General features: G+C 38.9%; 1 protein-coding gene across 3 annotated transcripts in view; it reads left to right on the forward strand.

Moving 5' to 3' along the window:
- The first annotated feature begins 841 nt into the window (after positions 1-841).
- The window catches only part of A1CF (APOBEC1 complementation factor), a 99689-nt gene continuing 78885 nt past the window's right edge, over positions 842-21645 (forward strand). For all 3 annotated transcript variants that reach the window (XM_005225372.5, XM_005225375.5, XM_015460592.3), the window contains exon 1: positions 842-888. The gene's annotated coding sequence lies outside the window, so the exon portion shown is untranslated. The remainder of the gene's footprint in view (positions 889-21645) is intronic.

The following is a 21645-nucleotide window of genomic DNA, read 5'->3' on the forward strand; positions in this document are numbered from 1 at the left end:
TCTAATTTCAGTGTTGGGGCCTGTGGTTTATAAATCCTTACAATTTATTCAAAATTAGGAGGGTCTTTATTTTTTTCAGTGGGCTTTATGACTCTTAGAAATTTCTTCCATAGACTGGAGCTCTTATCAGAGAATTGAGAATGTTGAGTTTATATCTTTGGAAATACATTTGCCTGTTCTTTAATAAACACAGTTGCCACTGAGATTGCAAGTAACGAACAGCCTTGGCTCTCAAATTACCTCAGTACATGGCTGATTACATGGCTCTCTTCAAATCTGAATGAGCAGCTTATATAAAAAGAAGCCTGCTTTCCCCAACATGATCTGACACTATTTATTTGGTTATGTAAATACCTTATGTGTTCTATTTTTCTAAGCCTGCATTTATCTGCATACTTGACCTAAAACTCCACACTTTATTCCATGTAATACAATGATATAAGGAGTGTGAAACATTCTCTTAAATTACCATAGGCTTAATATCATTTTGGCATAGCAGAAAACAAGGGACTTAATATAAAAGAAAGCTTAGTTATCCAAATTGCAGTGAGTTCTACTTTTTAAAATATATGTCACTTAAAACACATCAAAATAATATTCACCTCAATGATTTTTAATACAAAATTCATGTTAATATGGTAAAGAAATGACAACAGTAATTTTGTAGATTCTGCTTGGGTTGTAGTGACCCAATTATCTGGTCAAAGGGCTGCATGGATGCAAGAGACAGGGTGAGTTAAAGTTTAACTCCCAGGAATTGTAAACCAAACCTAAAGCCACTGAACCTTTGGAGTTTGATATGATGATTAGAGCATAACCAGAGTGACACGTTGAATTCGCCATAATCAAGGAAACCTTTTCCGGGTGGGAATCTCTGAAATCACTCAGGTATGGTTCATGTGTTTTGATTTTTCTATTTCAACTCTGTGAAACTGTGCCATGTGGATCAGTGGGAATGCAGTGAAACAGCTTTTACGCGCTTCCACAAGAGAGCTGAATTCAGGGATATTTCTAGTTTGCTTTTATACTGATAAAGCCATCTGAAAACAAAAGAAAATATTAGAATGATCATATAATCTCAAAATGAGACAACAGCCAGCTTTTGTTCTTTGAGTTAATCAATTTCTGAGGGTAAAAAAATCATGCAGATTTATCACATCAGGTTCAAGAGTCAGGCTAATGTTTCTGAGAAATGTATTTAGCAATAGCCAGACAGCCGGGAGAGTTGTGGTTGACTGTCTGTTCTGGTCCTCGGATCTGGGGAAGCATAAAAGTGTAATTAACAAGAGAAATGGTATTAACAGCAATGACAGATTCTGCGTTCTCTGTGGGGGTCATAATTTCTACCATATTTTAGATTTCACATATTCATTTATCTCCCTTCCTTTCCTCCTTTATCCTGCACCACCACCAAAAACATAAGAAAACAAAACAAAAGCAGTCATGGAAAATTTTTGGTCTTGAGTGTATTAAATCTCTACCTTCAGATGGCTTAATTATTAGATCTTTTCCTTTCAGGATGGTTTGGGCAGCTGTGCTGCAGTGGATATATTTCACGTGACCATTTTGTTCACTCCGAAAAAGATGATTCACAATCAGACTATGATGGTATTCTATCTAAAAAAGGAAATCAATCAGGGCACTTACCAGGAATATCCCATTCCTCCCAGAAATCTCTTAAATATTCTAATTGAAATAGTTTTGTTCTATAATTGTCAGAGTAAGTTCCAGGGAGAATGGTAAAGAAGCGTGTTCCAAGTCAAATACGTTTTTTGGACTGTTCACCTGGGTACTGTGTGTCTTTAAGAAGATGACTAACATAGCATTATTTTGCATTGGGCAGGATTCGTGTTTTGTAAAACATGCATTGGCAAATTTAACTCTTGCTATAATTTAGGAGCATCAAAGATGTGGTAGTCTGGCCTGAAAATTCTTTATTATATGTGCTGAGATGCATACAACAGAGCATAGGTTAAGAAATAAAAGTGAAATCACTTATTTTAAAGCACTGAAGCATTGCTCTGCTAAATATAGGTAATAAACAAATGACTTACAGGTTCATCTTTAAGGACCATATTTTCTGGAATAGTATGGATACTCTCCATTTGAGAAAATTCTCACATTTTACTGTTTCAGTTTATTATTTATCAAATGTAAGGGAAGGGGAAAGATGGTTGTCCAAAAAAAAAAAAAGAAAGAAAGAAATTAGTTATCATGGACAAACCTAAAGTAACATAGTGGATATGAAAACATTGAATATTTAGTTATTATGCTCACCTGGGCTAATACCAAGTTGGTTTTGTGTCATTTCAAATGTAACCTTCCCTACACTGTATTCAGTGGATGTTAATACATGTGGCTTCCAAAGGGGGACTGTGTTGTTAAGTAAGTTGAGGAAATGGCAATTAGACAATTAAAGCAGGTCTTGTTACTACATGAGTATTTTGAGTAATAATAATGATAACAGACATTTATTAAGCATATGGCCAAGTGCATGTCTAAGTACTTTTCATGCATTTATCTCAAGCTATTCTTAGAATAGCCATATATGTTAGATACTACTATAACATTTTACAACTGAGGCATGAATAAGTTACCAAATGGGCTGAACATCACCCGGTTAGGAGGTGGCAGAGCTAAGCGCCCCAATCAGGTGTTCTGACTCCAGAGCCCAAGCATAAAACCATGAGACTGTCCTCACAAGAAGATTTATTCTATGTATAAATAGCTTCCTTGGTGGCTCAATGGTAAAGAACATGCCTACCAATGCAGGAAACGTGGGTTCAATCCCTGGGTTGGAAAGATCCCCTAGAGAAGGAAATGGCAACCCACATCAGTACTCTTGCCTGGGAAATCCCATGGACAGAGGAGCCTGGTGGGCTACCATTCACAGGGTCACACAGAATAGGACATGACTGAACAATTAGACAGCAACAAAAAAATATGTTCATTCATTGTGATTATCTAGGAGAGTAGGCAATGTTTTGTTTCCTAAGCTTAATTTACAAGAGTGCATCTTCTTTTGGCGACATTATCTCAGAAATGGTACTCCTCAGAACACAAATGAAGACAGAACAAATCATTTTTATAGTCCATGTCCAGCATCCATAGCAACCAGAATTGACTGAAACCATCACTATTTCAATCACCATGATCAAAACTCTAAGGCAATTTAGAGTCTAACCATCTTCCGTCAAACAGGAGCATGTTTATCTTAGAGATTTTTCAAATTAATTATAGATAGAACACTGGACTTTTCTCCTGACAGAGCTGGGCTGGAATGCCTGTTCCCAAATTCCTTAGGTTTGTGACCTTAGGCATGATATTCAACTCTGAATCTCAGATTCTTCAAATGTAAAAGTGAAGTGAAAGTTGCTCAGTCACGTCTGACTCTTTGCGACCCCATGGACTGTCAGGCCCCTCTGTCGGTGGGATTCTCTAGGCAAGAATACTGGAGTGGGTTGCCATTCCCTTCTCCAGGGGATCTTCCCAACCCAGGGATTGAACCCAGGTCTCCCATATTGCAGGCGGATTTTTTTACCATCTGAGCCACCAGGGAAGCCCCTTCAAATATAAAATGGGGGTTAAATCTGTCCTGCAGAATTTAGTAAAGATCACAGGAGGTGACAAAGCAAAACTAATTAAGCATAGTCCTTGGCAATGTGAATTTAAAAATTCAGCAAAACTCTCTTCCCTGTCCATTTCCCTATTGGTATAAACCTCCAATAGTTTCCTAAAACTTTCCAGAGTTTCTTAAAACTTTCCAAACTTCCCCATTAGTTCCTCTTTGTCAAAACAATGCTGCTGCTGCTGCTGCTGCTGCTAAGTCGCTTCAGTCATGTCCGACTCTGTGCGACCCCATAGACGGCAGCCCACCAGGCTCCCCCGTCCCTGGGTTCTCCAGGCAAGAACACTGGAGTGGGTTGCCATTTCCTTCTCTAATGCATGAAAGTGAAAAGTGAAAGTGAAGTCGCTCAGTTGTGTCTGACTCTTAGCGACCCCATGGACTGCAGCCCACCAGGCTCCTCTGTCCATGGGATTTTCCAGGCAAGAGCACTGGAGTGGGGTGCCATTGCCTTCTCCCCAAAACAATGCTAATATATTTTAAATCAAACACTGTACATAAACAATGAAGTTTTGATGAGTCACAAAGAGAAATCCTATTTGTTCAGAAAATAAGAGAGTTTATCATTTTCTTTTATTCCAAAAAACAAGCATCCTATACCATTTTTATTTTAGAGAATGTTTCTCAAGAAGACTCTTAGTTAAGAATCCAAAGCCTTTTCCACTGAAACCCACAGGACATCTTGTCACAGTGTGTGTTCGTTTCATCATTCAGCCAGTTGATGTTACAAATCTGTTTCAATAACTGTCTTTTAAAATGCTGTCATCCCTCGGGACGCTGGGTACTACGCTGGGTACTATTGCACAATGGTTTTCATTACCTTCTGTGTCTCTAAATGACTCAATAAGTTCAAACAAGATGGTATTGATCCACAGAGGATAAACACCATTTTATCTTATTCATGGAAACAGTAACCAGGCTCCTCTAAAGTGCAGTCCTCACAGTCCAAACTCCCCCCAGGGAAAGCACCTGGAAAAGGAGCAGCAGGACTGCAGTGACCTTCTATACAGAAATCTAAGGCCCATCTGCTTCTTGGCCTGATAAGGTAAAATCCAGGCAGTAATTAACAAATATTTACTGCTGATTCAATCAGCAGTTTTTCATTTTATCCCATTAAACCTTATCCAACTAGGTGGTCAGCTTTAAAAACTATTTTACATTTTTAATTTAATACATTGACATTTTGTGGTGAATAGTTTGGATGGATCCAAATCCAAAATTAAAATATTTCCCTTTATAAAAATGGCTGTCTTGACTAAAATATGCTAGTTTCTTAAGCTCTCTAATTTTATTTTCTTTTAAAGATGTATAAACTAAGCTTTTTTTTCCCCCTTATTCGGATATATATGTGGAATTTTATATTTGTAGGTGTTAACAATCATATGGAAAATATTTTCCAGATTCATCCCTGCTAATATTAAGAGGAAAGTAAGAAGAAGAATTAAGATAACTGCCTCTAGTTTGCAAGATTATATACAGGGTTCTGCTACAGTCAATAGTATGGCTAAGGAGACGTATGACATATGACAATTTGGCCACACGGAATGAGTATGTGAGCAAACCGGTTTGCAATTCTATAAAAAACATTCCTTCCTTCAATGACATAATAATGTCTTTTATTCCTGGAGCAGTTAAAAAGCCACCAGTTTTTGGAATGCTGAATTGACTTAAGAATATGAGGTTTATTGATACATAGCAGAATTAACAACTATGCTACCTTATTTCTATAGACTATTCTAGCATGGAATACAGAAGAATTTAGATTTTTTAAAGACACTTTCTTCACAGTCAACTTAGTAATCTTAGTTTCTTCAAGGTTATTGTCATTATTCATCATTGAATGATCTCTCAACTAGAGTCTATAAGCCCAGCTCTGTTTATGTAGCAATAATGCAGACTACGTTGGGAGCCTTCAACTGCTGTCCTGGGCATTTACTGATTTGTCTATGAATGAATTCAGAAGTGTGATGAAACTGTGAAGAGAAGGCATAAGGAACCCCATGGAAGGTGAGGGGAGAATCAGTTCCACGCAGGTCCCAGAAGAAAACAATCCTGGAAAGATTTAAACCAGTGCAGATGCCGCAACTAACATAGTGAAGGAAGCAAAGAAGGGACAAATCTGTAACATCTGAAAAACTGATGGAAAAACTGGCAGGCTATTAGGTATACATGCAACTGATTTTCCTTCCTATTAACTCATCTTTAGTATAATTCTATCCAGCTTGTCTCTTAGGTTTATATTTAGTGCTAAGCTGGGGCCTTCTTTGTGAAGTGAATTGACTTGTTAGCCTAAAACCTCTGCTTACCTGCAGTGGAAGTCAGAAATCAGAATCTGATACCATGGAGGAGAAAACTGTGTTGGCACATACAAATGCTCACTTCACGAATCCTCTTTTCAATCTTCTGTCCTGAAGAACCCTAACACTGTCTCACAGTTTAAGCATTTACTACCAACCATTTGATACCCTATGATAACAAGGATGAGAGCAAGGATATTAATAACAGTTCTTATATCCTGACATAGCTTATGCCATATGCCAAACACACAGATGAACTCATTTAACCCTCTGGAATCCTCTGGAATGGGTACCAATGCAATACCCACCTTTCAAACAAGAGGTGAGGTCTCAGAGATGAGGAAAACCTTGCCCAAGATCACCCAGTTAATCAGTGGTAGAAACAGGAGTGAACTCCAGCAGTCTGGCACAGGGATCTTGTAAAAAGAGTAAAAATGGAACACTGAGAAGCCTTGAGTCTTGGAGTGAGAAGAAAACTTTGAGGTCCTTTATTTAACAGAGAAAAAGCTAAGTGAGTGTCCCAAGGATAAAAGACACTTTTTATTAGAGTGAGAACCCATATGCAGGACTCCAGTCCTCAGGCAGGTCCTTTCCGTTGGACCACCACCCACTGGATAGCATTTCTAATTCGGCTGGATTCTCTATACACATTCTTAGAGAAAGAGTAATAAGACTTCCACGATTATGAGAAATATTCCCTCCATTCTGAGTCTTCCTCTCCCCACTCTGCTCAGATTCACAGATGACACAGCAGAGACTCAGTCAAAGGAGACCCATCTTGTGAATGAAGGGACAGCGAGGCCCAGATCACAGAGGAAATACGTGCAGGCACAGGCCCAGGAATACAGTGGAGATATCTCTAGAAATATATAGTAATTGTCCTGAAGGACTTGGCTGCCTTACACTAGAATTCTCTTAGTGTCTGAAGAGGACATAGCACCTCGCACCTAGAGGGCACACCCTTCTCCCCAGGGAAAGAATAATTGGGTCTATGAATGCTAAGGGAATCTCATATTTAAACTGACCTAATTTGGAGCTTTAAATGGAGACCCAGATGCACCCAAATAGCAGTTCCACCAGCCTCAAGAGAGTTTTTCATTTAGCTTAAAAAGAATATATTTTCAGAAGTTCCTTTTTAAGATACAAATTAGTTGGGATATAGAGTGAGAGTGATCAGGGCACTTTGAGGTGTTAACATTCAGGAACACTGTAGCCTAAAACCATCAAGCATAGTTACCAGCCTGGTAAAGTGTTAGTCGCTCAGTTGTGTCCAACTCTTTGCAACCCTATGGACTGTAGCCCACCAGGCTCCTCTGTCCATGGGATTCTCCAGGCAAGAATACTGGAGTGAGTAGCCATTCCCTTCTCCAGAAGATCTTCCAGGGATTGAATGTGGGTCTCCTGCATTGGAGGCAGATTCTTTACCTAGTCTGAGCCACCAGGTAAGACTAAAGTCACCTAGCGTGGTCACCAGCCTGGTAAAGTCTTATGAAAAGAGGACTTAGGACAAGTCAGTTTCAATGGTGGGGAAGAGAAGATGTTGAGAAGATATGGCTCAGGGTGGAAGTGTCATGGCTAATCAGAGGACAAGGGATCTGAATGGTATTTGATTTTTGAGAAAGAATTTACTTATTAAACAATTTTGATTTATTATTAAAGTCATTTGAGCATCATGCCTACCACATACTAATTCCTCCATCTCTCCCTCATTTCAAAACAGTTATTTAATACAAGTGCATTTACTTACATTGGAATCAATCAGAGAATGCCATTATGTGGTCCCAGAGGAGAATAAAGATAAGAGAAAGTCTTATAATGTCTACAAACTCTCATTTTTATTTGCCTTTCAAAATAAGCCATAAAATCAAATATTTACTCTAATAATAATAACTCAGTTTAATACTTCCAATAATAATAATTCAAGATTTCAAAGTATTCCCACAATTCTGATGAAAACAAGAAAGCTGATTCATGGTGCTGGCATGGCCAAGAGGAAGATGATTCCAATGTTAAAGCAGAGGGCTTCTGGACCCAGAAGGTCTGGGCTCAAATCCTAGCTTCACCACTTACTATCCTTGTGACTTTTAGCAAGGTAATTTCTCTGTGCTTTTTTCCTCTGCTGTAAAATCAGGGTTGCTTTGAGACTGGATCAGAAATTACACATGAAGTTCTCAGAACAATGCCAAGTAAGTGTACACAAACCTCAGCTACTACAGCTGTAATTCTCATCTCATTTCTGTGTTGATTACACAATGCTTTACCAAGATAATGGTTAGGAGAGAGAGAGGCTATGAAGTCAACATGTAGAAAGTGTTTTAGCGTGGAAGTCAGTGACTTAGAAATTATCTATCCCCATGACTGGCTTGCTTTGTAAATGGGGAGCGATTTTCTCCCTGACTCTGTGATATCTTTTCCAAGGCAGAGACGTTCTCTATCACAGGCAGGGCCTCTTAATAAAGTCAGGATAGAGTGATTTAAAGGGACATGGGTAATTACCAAGGGCAGAAGCCTAAAAATCTGATCTGAAATCACCCCAGAGAACAAACCTCTCAGGTTCTATTATTTTCATAGTTAATACAACAACAACAATTATCAAAGTATTCAAATGCACTTATAAAGGTGCAGATTGCCGAATGATGGTCATTAGCACAGCAAAAAAGCAAGCATGAGCTAATATAAACTGCCCCCAAATCAGTCCCCTGCACAGGCATGATAACAGACACTTGAAGAGGAAATTGTATGTGGAGGAGCTTTGGGGCATCAGCACTGCCATGGAAGGGATTGGTGTCAGTGTTCATTTTAAGGGAAGTGGCAAGCTGAAAGGGTGCCAGGAAGATTATAATGTTAATGTACCCACTGGGAATTGATTTACTGAGACTTTGTTGAGTTCACCATTCTTTTAGATGTTGCGTTGGATACAAAGATATATTGTACATTTGTCCCTAAAATCAAGGAACCCATGAAGGATTCTCCAGAGCTCCCACAGTAGCTCTGGGATAATTAATCACTCCCTTCTTCAAGGCCTCTTACTTTGTTTGAAATAAGTATTATTTACAAAATTAGGAGTTTCTGAAAGGCAAGAAAAGTATCCTATTTAATTTCCAAACCTAAAAGTGTTATATATATGCATAACAGCTGCATAATACTGTCTATTGAATAAAACAGCCACCTAATTGGGGAAGAAGGAGAAGAGGTTAGAAGAGGTAAAGGAAAACATTAGTGAGTGCCATGTACCAGGCTGTGCGCTCATCCAGTCACTTTGGATCACTATAACAACCCAACAAGGCAGGCATCATCATCCCACATTTTGAAATTAATAAACTGGGACTTGGTTAAATAACTTAAACCAAGTTTGCAAAGTTCTTAAGGGATGGAACTCAACATCTGAACCCAAGTCAGTATGAATTTGTGATCCCATAGTTTTTTGTTCATGACTATGATACCCTTCGACTTATGAACCAATAATGAACAACATAGAGCAAAATATTGTATATTCTAAGATCATGTGGTGAAACTAGAAAGTTAAAGAGCACAATCTGGAATAGTCAGAGAGGTTATATAAAATTTCCATTCTGTTCAGCGAATATGTATGAAGTGACACTAAGAATGAGGCTAAAGGCTAAGAAGATGAGTGTATATCCTTGGGGAGTTTAGGGCCCTCCTTCTCTTCATGCTACATTTATTCCCCAACTATAGTTCTGCCCCTTTTCCCCATCTGTCTCTAAACTAGTCTTTCTGCCTTTAAACAATCCTCAAGATAATGCATCAGGCTTCCCTCATGGTTCAGTGGGTAAAGAATCTGCCTGCAATGCAGGAGACACAGTCGATGTGGGTTTGATCCCTGGGTTAGCTTCCCTGGTGGCTCAGAGGTTAAAGCGTCTGCCTGCAATGCAGGAGACCCGGGTTCAATCCCTGGGTCAGGAAGATCCCTTGGAGAAGGAAATGGCAACCCACTCCAGTATTCTTGCCTGGAGAATCCCATGGATGGAGGAGCCTGGTTGGCTACAGTCCACAGGGTCACAAAGAGTTGGACACAACTGAGTGACTTCACTTCACTCACTTAGGAAGATCCCCTAGAGGAGAAAATGGCAACCAACTCCAGTATTCTTGCCTGGAAAATTCCATGGACAGAGGAGCCTGCCAGGCCACAGCCCATGGGGTCACAAAGAGTTGAACACAACTGAGCAACAAGGTATGCATACATGCAAGAAAACTCAAGAGTTCTCTTTCTAAAGTACACAGGGTCCTAGAATTCTTCCAAGGTGATCTCAGTGGCTTCATAATACAACAAGAACGCTCTATTATGCCAATAGATACATTGATTTAATTCTTGCCTGCCTTACCAGCCTTATCTACTGTCACTCTCATTCTCTTCCCCTATTCTATTTAGGCCCTCAGTTGATTAGATGAGGCATACTCACATTAGGAAGAGCAATCTGCTTTATTCAGTCTATGGATTCAAGCATTCATATCATCCAGAAACATCCTCAAAGACACACCTCAAGAAAACCCTCCCTAAATTGTACTCAACATTCTAATCATACTCAACTTCTCAACCATCCATAACATTTCACTTACATCCTGCCCCCTAGAGTTCCTTTCTCCTCTTCTCCCTTCACCTAACTCCTAGCCATCCTTCAATTGGCCTGAGTGAGGGAAGGTATATGCTGGAAATTAATATGGAGTACAACTTAATATAAAGTATTAGAGATGTTTGATAGGTAACAAAATAGAAATTTTGACATTAATTGATAGTTCTACAAGGCCATTGGAATTATGTTAATAGAAGAGTAATATTAAAGAGATATTTAAGAAAATGAACCAGTGTTACACAGATGGCATTAAAGTTAGAAAAACTATGGGTTGAATTGTAACAGTGATCTAGATATTAGATAAGGGTTGCATAAATGAAAATTAATGGCCGTGGGAATTCAAAAGAAAGCTAAATATCAGAAAGTGATGGCTGATTAGAAATAAGGAGACAACAATTTAATGAGGGAATTTTACACCAATACATGTAAGTTAGAATAAAATCAGAATTTATGTAAGCTGCTTTTTAAAGGGAAACATAAGGTTGTGCTTTACTGCAAGTGTCAGATTGCCTCAGGGTCACTGTAGTACAGAGCTTTAGATAGTTGATTTTGTAAGATTCTCTTCAGGATTGAATGTATCCCATTAGTCAGTGATGGGCAGCTTTGGTAAGAATTGAGTTTTCAACTTATTTTTTCCAAATTGGTCTGAGGATACCAGATGCAGCAAATGAGTTCAAAAGGACAATCTCAACAAAAATAAAAAGACACATGATAACACCAGATCTCACCAGCTAATCAGATTTCTGTAATCTGCCACACCAATAACTGGTCCCAGGACTATTGGGTAAGTATCTGCCTTTAAGCTGAGGGATATCTACATTGTATGCTGATTACCACTTTACCAATTTCTAAGTCAACTTAGAAATTAAACATACATGCAAGGAAATTCGGGGCTTCCCTGGTAGTTCAGTTGGTAAATAGTTTGCCTGCAATGCAGGAGATCTTGGTCCAAGTCCTGGGTGTATGAATTGATGCTTTTGATCTGTGGTGTTGGAGAAGACTCTTGAGGGTCACTTGGATTGCAAGGAGATCCAACCAGTCAATCCTAAAGGAAATCAGTCAGTCCTGAATATTCATTGGAAGGACTGTTGAAGCTGAAGCTCCAATACTTTGGTCACCTGTTGTGAAGATCTGACTCATTGCAAAAGACCCTGGTGCTGGGAAAGATTAAAGGCAGGAGGAGAAGGGGACAACAGAGGATGAGATGGTTGGATGGCATCATCAATTCGATGACTATGAGTTTGAGCAAGCTCCAGAAGTTGGAGATGGACAGGAAAGCTTGGCATGCTGCAGTCCACGGGGTCTCAAAGAGTGACTGACTCTCACAAAGAGTTGGACATGACTGAGCAACTGAACTAAACTGCAAGGAAATTCTACTCTTGTTAGGTTATGTGATTCTAGAATTTCTAAACTCTGCCAGTTCTCTTTCCCAGGGATCTTTGAGAAAGTCAGGCATAGGATCAGAGTTGAAGATTATTATTGAGTGACGGTAACATGATAGCCATCTGATGATGGCTGATACTCTGATGTTAAATGTACCAGGACAATAACAACACCAAAACCATGTATGTATATGTGTTAACCAGAGTTCTCCAGGGAAACAGAACCAATATTCCAATTGGAATCTTAATTGGCTAATACATGTACATGATTTTAGTGTTGTCAGTGTTCTGGTATCTATAAGATATATATAAATCTGTTTATCTGTCAATAGATAAAGAGATTTATTATGAAGAACTGGCTCATCTCATTGTGGAGACACGTAAGTCCCAAGATCTGCAGCTGGCAATCTGGAGACCCAGGACAGCCAACATGTAATTCCTATCTGGAAGCCAGAGGCCAAGAGACCCAAGAAAAGCCAACATTTCAGTTCAACTTTGAATGTAGGAAAAGACTGCTGTCCCAACTCAAGCACTCAGGCTGGGCAGAATTCTCTTTATTTAGCCTTTATTCTATTCAGGTCTTCAGTTGATTAGGTGAGGCCTACCCACATTAGAAGAGCAATCTGCTCTACTCAGTCTACAGATTCAAATATCTGTCTCATCCAGAAACATCCTCAAAGACACACCCAGAATAATGCTTGGCCAAATGTCTGGGTACTGTGTGACCCAGTCAAGTTGACACACAAAATTAGCCATCAAAATATAACCTTAAGGGCATAGAAAGTACCTATGCTGTCTGGTCTTAAGAATCTCCATTTCCTCTCTATTACCCACTCCCTCCTTCAATACATGCACAGTTTCTGTCTGTCGTTAAAATATTTCAATGTCTTTTTTGGATTAAAAAACTTAATCATCTTCAGTGGTGCCAAATACAGATCACTTATAAGGATCTCTAGTTCAGAGTTTCTGATATTCTTATCCAAGTTAAGCAGAGGCTGGAGGATTTGTAAGGGAATGGTGGTGTCAGAACCAGCTATGAAAGGAAACTTTCTGTGTGATGTTGTGTGGTCAACACTGGTCACCAGTTTATTCACCCTTGTGTATATATACATATTCATAGCCACACATGTGTGCTTGTGCATTCCTATATATGTACAACCACACACAATCTGATGGTACAGGCATAAATTCATCTCAGCCAGGGAAAGTGTGAAAGTGAGGGTGGGGACTCCAGGCACATGGAAAATGGGGAACAAGTACAAAGAAACCTAAGAAGTAAGAAGTAAGAAGTCGCTGATGTATCTGGGAGACCTGATGGGCACAGAACAGCTGTAGAAAGGCACTGAAAGATAGTCAGCAAAGTAGAGTGAGGGCCAGATCATGGTGGGTGTTGGATATCAGGCTAAGGAACTGGACTATTTCTTCATAGTTAGTGATGAGACCAATGAAGAATATTAGAAGGGATATTTTAGGAAGATCGATCTAGCAGTGGTAGACAGTAACTAGGGGTAGGAAGCAGTGAAATTTCTTTCTAGTTTGGCTAAGTCTAGTAATGGAAGACAGGGTGAAGGATGGCAACAGGGGTAAGAAAAACAACAAGTATGGATACATATGTATAGTGAGCAAAAAAAAAAAATCAACATCCAGACTCCATGAGGAGCCTATCCTGGAGATTGTTCTGGATGAAGAGGCCTTAAGGACTTCAGCTATAGGGATTCATAGACCTGCTAAGTTGCTTCACTGTTCTCTTGACCCAACTACTTTTTACAACTGCTCCTCTCTCTTTGAAAAGCCATCCTGACTTTCTACCCACTATCCGTTCTCTACCTCACAGCTTTTGCTTCCTCTCCATATATAGAGCCATGACCTAGAGTTTTATGCATACAGTGGTAATACAAATACCTTATTGGTTGGTCCTCATGGAAATGGATTTGGATACAAATCACCTATGCCAGACTCTAGGAAGAATGTGGGGGGTTTTGATATTTCAAGGATATTATTTCTAAATGCTGGCAATTATAAAAACATTTACTCATTGAAAGTAATGAGAATGTAGACAGGACAAATATTAAAGACAATTTTGAATTATTTTCTTTCTCCTGTAACCTAGTCTCTGCCTTTCTTTTATAGAATTGTTTAGTAATTTTTAAAAATGCGTATATCCCAACTATTTGGCAGGTGGAATAAATTACTCTCGTATTTCATTTTGTTTGACATTTAACAAATATAGACTAGAGTTTAATTCAGAAGTTCTAAACTTGGTTGCATATTATCACCTGAGGAGGCTTCAGACCATACCATTTTAGACTATCCTAAGTTCCATTCCAAACCAGTTGAATCATAATTCTTATAGACGTGGTAAGGATGATTACCAAATACTGGTGAATATGCCATGAGGCCAGGTAGGGAATCTGTTCTTTCTCTATCAGTCCAGTTCAGTTCAGTCATTCAGTCATGTCTGACTCTTTGCAACCCCATGAATCGCAACACGCCAGGCCTCCCTGTCCATCACCAACTCCCGGAGTTCACTCAGACTCATGTCCATCGAGTCGGTGATGCCATCCAGCCAACTCATCCTCTGTCGTCCCCTTTTCCTCCTGCCCCCAATCCCTCCCAGCATCAGAGTCTTTTCCAATGAGTCAACTCTTCACATGAGGTGGCCAAAGTACTGGAGTTTCAGCTTTAGCATCAGTCCTTCCAAAGAAATCCCAGGGCTGATCTCCTTGAGAATGGACTGGTTGGATCTCCTTGCAGTCCAAAGGACTCTCAAGAGTCTTCTCCAACACCACAGTTCAAAAGCATCAATTCTTCAGTGTTCAGCTTTCTTCACAGTCCAACTCTCACATCCATACATGACCACTGGAAAAACCATAGCCTTGACTAGACGAACCTTTGTTGGCAAAGTAATGTCTCTGCTTTTGAATATGCTATCTAGGTTGGTCATAACTTTCCTTCCAAGGAGTAAGCGTCTTTTAATTTCATGGCTGCAGTCACCATCGTCAGTGATTTTAGAGCCCAAAAAATAGTCTGACACTGTTTCCACTGTTTCCCCATCTATTTCCCATGAAGTGATGGGACCAGATGCCATGATCTTTGTTTTCTGAATGTTGAGCTATAGTTTCTGCTAAAACGTGGAACATTTGCAGTTAAATCTCAAAGTCCTAATTTGACAAGAAACGCATAGGTTAACACTTCCTCTCCCGTCTTTCCTCATGTAATTTATAGTTTCAAGCTAAATTCCCGGGATTTAAAGACTCTTTGTTGATATTTAAAGGGCATTTGAAGCAAATAAATGATGAAACATCTTTTGAAGAAGATAAAATGTACCTCTGTAATATCCACTTAATGAGAATATGCTAAATGGCAGGTGTTTCTACTGGACCATAAATTTTACAGTTTTAAACAGACTTTTAAAGTGAAGGCTGAGCACTGAAGAATTGATGCTTTTGATCTGTGGTGTTGGAGAAGACTCTTGAGAGTCCCTTGGACTGCAAGGAGATCCAACCAGTCCATTCTGAAGGAGATCAGCCCTGGGATTTCTTTGGAAGGAATGATGCTAAAGCTGAAACTCCAGTACTTTGGCCACCTCATGTGAAGAGTTGACTCATTGGAAAAGACTCTGATGCTGGGAGGGATTGGGGGCAGGAGGAAAAGGGGACGACGGAGGATGAGATGACTGGATGGCATCACTGACTCGATGGACGTGAGTCTGAGTGAACTCTGGGAGTTGGTGATGGACAGGGAGGCCTGGTGTGCTACGATTCATGGGGTGGCAAAGAGTCGGACACGACTGAGTGACTGAACTGAACTGAAAGTGAAAATTAAAATTTTGACTATTTGAAATTACTTTTTCCTCAAACAAAACAAGAAGGATTTCTAGATGTCAGGACTATTTTGCAGTAATAATGATCTGTGGGCCAGATTAATGTGCTTAACTTTCCCAAGAGTCTGGCTAGTCTTATCTTTCCAAAAGAGATTGTGTGTGGTTCCTGATTTCTAATTATTAAAACAAAAGTTGAAGATACATGCCTTCTCATCACCCAAATGTTCATAGTGCTCTAATTTAGTCCAGGTGTAAGTATATACACAAAGAAATGTACACAAACCACAATCCAATCATTTGTCTATTATATTTCTGCTGCTTCTTTTTTTCTGATAAATTCTTAGTTGGTAGCCCCAACAGTATTTTTTCTCTGGTACAGTTTTATTTTTCTCCATAGATATTTTTACTGTAGTGCAATTTTCCCGGTATCTTAGGATTTGCTATTTCAAGTTACTCTATTTAGGACTCGGAATGACTCCAAGTAGGATGGTGTATGGATTTAAACATCAACAAACAGTAATCAAAGTATCAGCTGGGCCTATACATCTTTGCAAAAATAGCCATTTATTTAGAAATGGTGTCTGTCAGCATTGCTTCTCTACAACTGTTAATAACTTGTCTTAAAAATATGGTATACCTTCTAGATGCAATCAGCAACTTCTTTAGCCATTGGTGTCACCAAAGGAGCAGGAGAGAGAATAAAGTACAGGATTAAAGAGTGGAAGACAGCAAGAGAAAGGAAAAGGAAAACAGTAGTTAAATGGATGTTTAAAGGAGGAAGGAAAGGAGGGAGGAGGAGGGAGACAGAAAGAAGGAGAGAGAAGATCCTGTTACCAAGTTAGTTATGTTTGGTCCCCATTAGAAGTACCTGTGGCTTTGGTTACCCACCACTGCACTACTGCATCAGATACTTGGTCCATAGCGGACACCCTCCTCTCTGACTTTCTACAATCCAAAAAAGCTAAAGACCAAATGAGAAACCAATAATGCTTTAATTTAAATATAGGAGTAGAAATTAACATGAAATTCCAGTCAGATCCTGTCAAATGATACATGACTTGGTCACATGTGAAGACTCCACACTTTGTCAAAGAGTAATGTTTTAGTGACGTATGACCAAGTACGTAACAGAGGGCTGGTGAGGACCATGTGTCCATTCTGGATTATGTCCAGCAGGTGTTAGATTCTAAATGCATCCACCTGAACCATCAGACTGTCCATCCACAGCACTATGTAAAATTAGAACAATAGCTCATTTCATTCAAGCAAAGAGACTAACTTACCATATTGCTTAAATGACCAATAACATCTGTCCCCGTGGAAGAGAACACAGACTCACAGTATCACCTTCATCAGTTATATCATGGTGTAGTTTTCACACTCTATGGGAGGCTAGTAGATATAATCTCCCTCTTCTCCCTGTCACAACTTGCCTAATATTTCTGAGATGTTGCTCATGTTTAGTTACTAAATCATGTCTGACTCTGCAACCCCATGGACTGTAGCACTCCAGGCTAGCCTGTCCTTCACTATCTCCTGGAGTTTGCTCAAAATCATGTTCACTGAGCCAATGATGCCATCCAATCATCTCATCCTCTGTCATCCCCTTATCCTCTTGCCCTCAATTTTTCCCAGCATCAGGGTCTTTTCCAATGAGTCAACTCTTCATAACATGTGGCCAAAGTAGGTGAGAAGTCAAATTTAGTAATTAAGCGCACAGATGCTAGGTCCAGGCTACTTAGATTCAAGTCAGAGTTGTGCTTAGTCCCTCAGTCGTGTCTGACTCTTTGCGACCCCATGAACTGTAGCTCGCCAAGCTCCTCTGTCCGTGGTGATTCTCCAGGCAAGAATACTGGAGTGGGTTTCCATGCCCTCCTCCAGGGGATCTTCCCAACACAGGGACTAAACTCAGATCTCCCCCATTGTAGGTGAATTCTTTACCATCCAAATCACCAGGGAAGCACAGATTCAGGTCATAGTTCTTCCACTTATTACCAAGTAACCTTGGGCTCATTAACCTTACATGGTTTATTACCTATATCATAGGAATAATACCTATCCCACTGAGTTTTAATATGGATTAAATAAATTATATATTAAACTTTTAGAACATCAGTTCAGTTCAGTCGCTCAGTCGTGTCGGACTCTTTGCGACCCCATGAATCGCAGCACACCAGGCCTCCCTGTCCATCACCAACTCCCAGAGTTCACTCAGACTCATGTCCATTGAGTGAGTGATGCCATCCAGCCATCTCATCCTCTGTCGTCCCCTTCTCCTCCTGCCCCCAATCCCTCCCAGCATCAGAGTCTTTTCCAATGACTCAACTCTTCACATGAGGTGGCCAAAGTACTGGAGTTTCAGCTTTAGCATCATTCCTTCCAAAGAAATCCCAGGGCTGATCTCCTTCAGAATGGACTGGTTGGATCTCTTTGCAGTCCAAGGGACTCTCAAGAGTCTTCTCCAGCACCACAGTTCAAAAGCATCAATTCTTTGGCGCTCAGCCTTCTTCACAGTCCAACTCTCACATCCATACATGACCACTGGAAAAACCACAGCCTTGACTAGACGAACCTTTGTTGGCAAAGTAATGTCTCTGCTTTTGAATATGCTATCTAGGTTGGTCATAACTTTCCTTCCAAGGAGTAAGTGTCTTTTAATTTCATGGTTGCAGTCACCATCTGCAGTGATTTTGGAGCCCCCAAAAATAAAGTCTGACACTGTTTCCACTGTTTCCCCATCTATTTCCCATGAAGTGATGGGACTGGATGACATGATCTTTGTTTTCTGAATGTTGAGCTTTAAGCCAACTTTTTCACTCTCCACTTTCACTTTCATCAAGAGGCTTTTGATTTCCTCTACACTTTCTGCCATAAGGGTGGTGTCATCTGCATATCTGAGGCTATTGATATTTCTCCTGGCAATCTTGATTCCAGCTTGTGCTTCTTCCAGTCCAGCGTTTCTCATGATGTACTCTGCATATAAGTTAAATAAGCAGGGTGACAATATGCAGCCTTGACGTACTCCTTTTCCTATTTGGAACCAGTCACATCTATTACTCTTTTCATTTCCGGCTTTCAATATGCTTAGTTAGGAAGACTTTCCACATTGCAAGATTATAAAAATGTTCTCCCATACTTTCTTCTAGCAGTTATACAGTGTTTATAAAGGTTATTTCTTTTCCACTTAGAATCCAGGTATATGCTGTGAGATGGTATGCCAACTTCGTCTTTGTCTCAAATTGTCTATGATCTCCCTATGATTACACCTATTGGCAGTTCCAATACAAACATAACTATGGGGCTAGATATTTTTTAACATGCCATTAATCTATTTGTTTATTCCTGTGCCTATTTTAATTATTTTTTTTGAAGTATAATTGATCTATAACCCTATGTTAATTCTATGTACATGCTATGCATGCATGCTAAGTCACTTCAGTCATGTCCGACTCTGTGTGATCCCACAGCACACAACATGGTAATTCAATATTTCTGTGCATTACCAGATGATCACCATTGCCTGTTTTAACTTCTGATTGGGCTATAGCTCCAAGTAACTTTACACTGTCAACACACGCTGTGATATATGTTGTCATTTTTCTTGCCGGGTGAACTTAAAGTCAGTTTGTCAATTTATTGGAATTTAAATTGGTATTGCACTAGTTTAATTTTAGAAGAATTAATCTTTATAATAAGACCTCCATTTACCAAGGCTTTTAGATCCTTCAGTAGAATTTCATATTTTATTCATATGGATTTTGGATATTTCACGTTGTTTATTGTTATTTTAAAAATTTTGTTTATATTTTTAGATACTCATTTGTTTCTTTCTTCCTAAGTATGAAACATTTTTATAACTGTCTTTGTAGTATTCTTTATTAGCTCTAAGTTTTATATAGTTGATTTACTTATTTTTACTGAGAATGAATTATTGCAGTATTTCACTATTTAGTATAATGTTTGCTGAATGTCTCTGATAGATACTCTATTAATTTAAGAATTACTATTCTAAGAGTTTTTTCCTTTTTTTAAACCAATAGTGTGTGTTGAATTTATGTTTACTGGGACGTTCATATTTTTTCTTCTTTAAATCAATGAAATGAATTAAACTAATAGAATCCCTGATGCTGAATAACCTTGTAGTCTTGTAATAAACCCATGTTTATAGTATATTAATCTTTTGATATTTTGCTTCAAATTCATATCTATCTATGCATATCTATGCATATCATATCTATCTTTGCTTCAGTTCATACCTATACTTGTGATATTGGTCTATAGTTTTCTGTTTTGTGATAGATATATTTGGCTTTGTATAAGACATATGCTAAATCTGTCAAAATTTCACATTTTCTGTTATTACTCTATGCTTCAAAAGCTTTCTATAATAATATATATTTCTTAAATGAGTCTGTAAAACTCATTTAAGAAAACTTAAACTTTATAACAGGTGGCACAGTGGAAAAGAACCCACCTGCCAATGCAGGAGATACAAGAGACACAGGTTTGATCCCTGGGTTGGGAAGATCCCCTGCAGGAGGAAATGGCAACCCACTCCAGTATTCTTGCCTAGGAAATTCCATGAATAGAGGAGCCTGGTGGGCTACAGTCCATGGTGTCGCAGAGTCGGACACGAATGAGGATGCACAGACACATTCAAAGTTTATAAAACTTGCCTAATAAAGCCACTTGGATGTGTGTTATTTGGGAAGAATACAATCATTTTTTTCAATACAGTTTACAGTCATTGGTATATTCAAATTTTTAACTTACCCTTGAAGCAGATTTAAAAATTCACAGTTTCCAAGGTAATTGACTACTGCATTTTTTCAATTTATTGATAAAACATTCTCTTTAAAAGTCTCTTGCTCTGTGGTTATATTCATTTTTCCCCTTGTTTTGAAAACAGTTTTCTTCATCTTTTCAAGATTGCCAGAGATGTGCTAATTTACCATCTCTTCAATCAGCTCTTACATGTATTTATCTACAAATTTTTGTTTTATTAATTTACTTTTATATTTAATTCCTTCCTTAGTCTATGTTGCTCTTTTCCTAGCCTCTTTGGTGAAATGATTATCACTTAGAAAAATGCTGAAAATAAACAGCTTCCTCAGAACAGAATCTTGACCATATCACATAGTTTTTGATGATTTGGTTTTTGATGATTTGCTTACATTGACATTCATTTATTAATATAGTTTAACTTTTTAAAATTAGAGTAAGAGCTGTATGCCATAGATAGCTAAGATAGTTAAATAAGCAAGAATGATGAAATAATTTTTAATTAACCACCCAGATATAATCAGTTAGCCTTTTATAGTCAGTCTGATGATTACAATACAAAAATTAACACAAATGAAATCAGCCTATACAGAGTTTTATAACCTGACAGTTTTTTTACTTTATTATATTTTACAAATATCTGCTTCAGTTCAGTTCAGTCACTCAGTCGTGTCCAACTCTTTGCAACCCCATGAATTGCAGCACGCCAGGCCTCCCTGTCCATCACAAACTCCCGGAGTTCACTCAAACTCACATCCATCGAGTCGGTGATGCCATCCAGCTATTTCATCCTCTGTCGTCCCCTTTTCCTCCTGACCCCAATCCCTCCCAGCATCAGAGTCTTTTCCAATGAGTCAACTCTTCACATGAGGTGGCCAAAGTACTGGAGTTTCAGCTTTAGCATCATTCCTTCCAAAGAAATCCCAGGGCTGATCTCCTTGAGAATGGACTGGCTGGATCTCCTTGCAGTCCAAGGGACTCTCAAGAGTCTTCTCCTTGTCTTGTTCCTGACTTTAGAGGAAATGCTTTCAATTTTTCACCATTGAGGATAATGTTTGCTGTGGGTTTGTCATATATAGCTTTTATTATGTTGAGGTATGTTCCTTCTATTCCTGCTTTCTGGAGAGTTCTTATCATAAATGGA

This window comes from Bos taurus, chromosome 26 (genome assembly GCF_002263795.3).
Source record: "Bos taurus isolate L1 Dominette 01449 registration number 42190680 breed Hereford chromosome 26, ARS-UCD2.0, whole genome shotgun sequence".
Lineage (NCBI taxonomy): Eukaryota > Metazoa > Chordata > Mammalia > Artiodactyla > Bovidae > Bos > Bos taurus.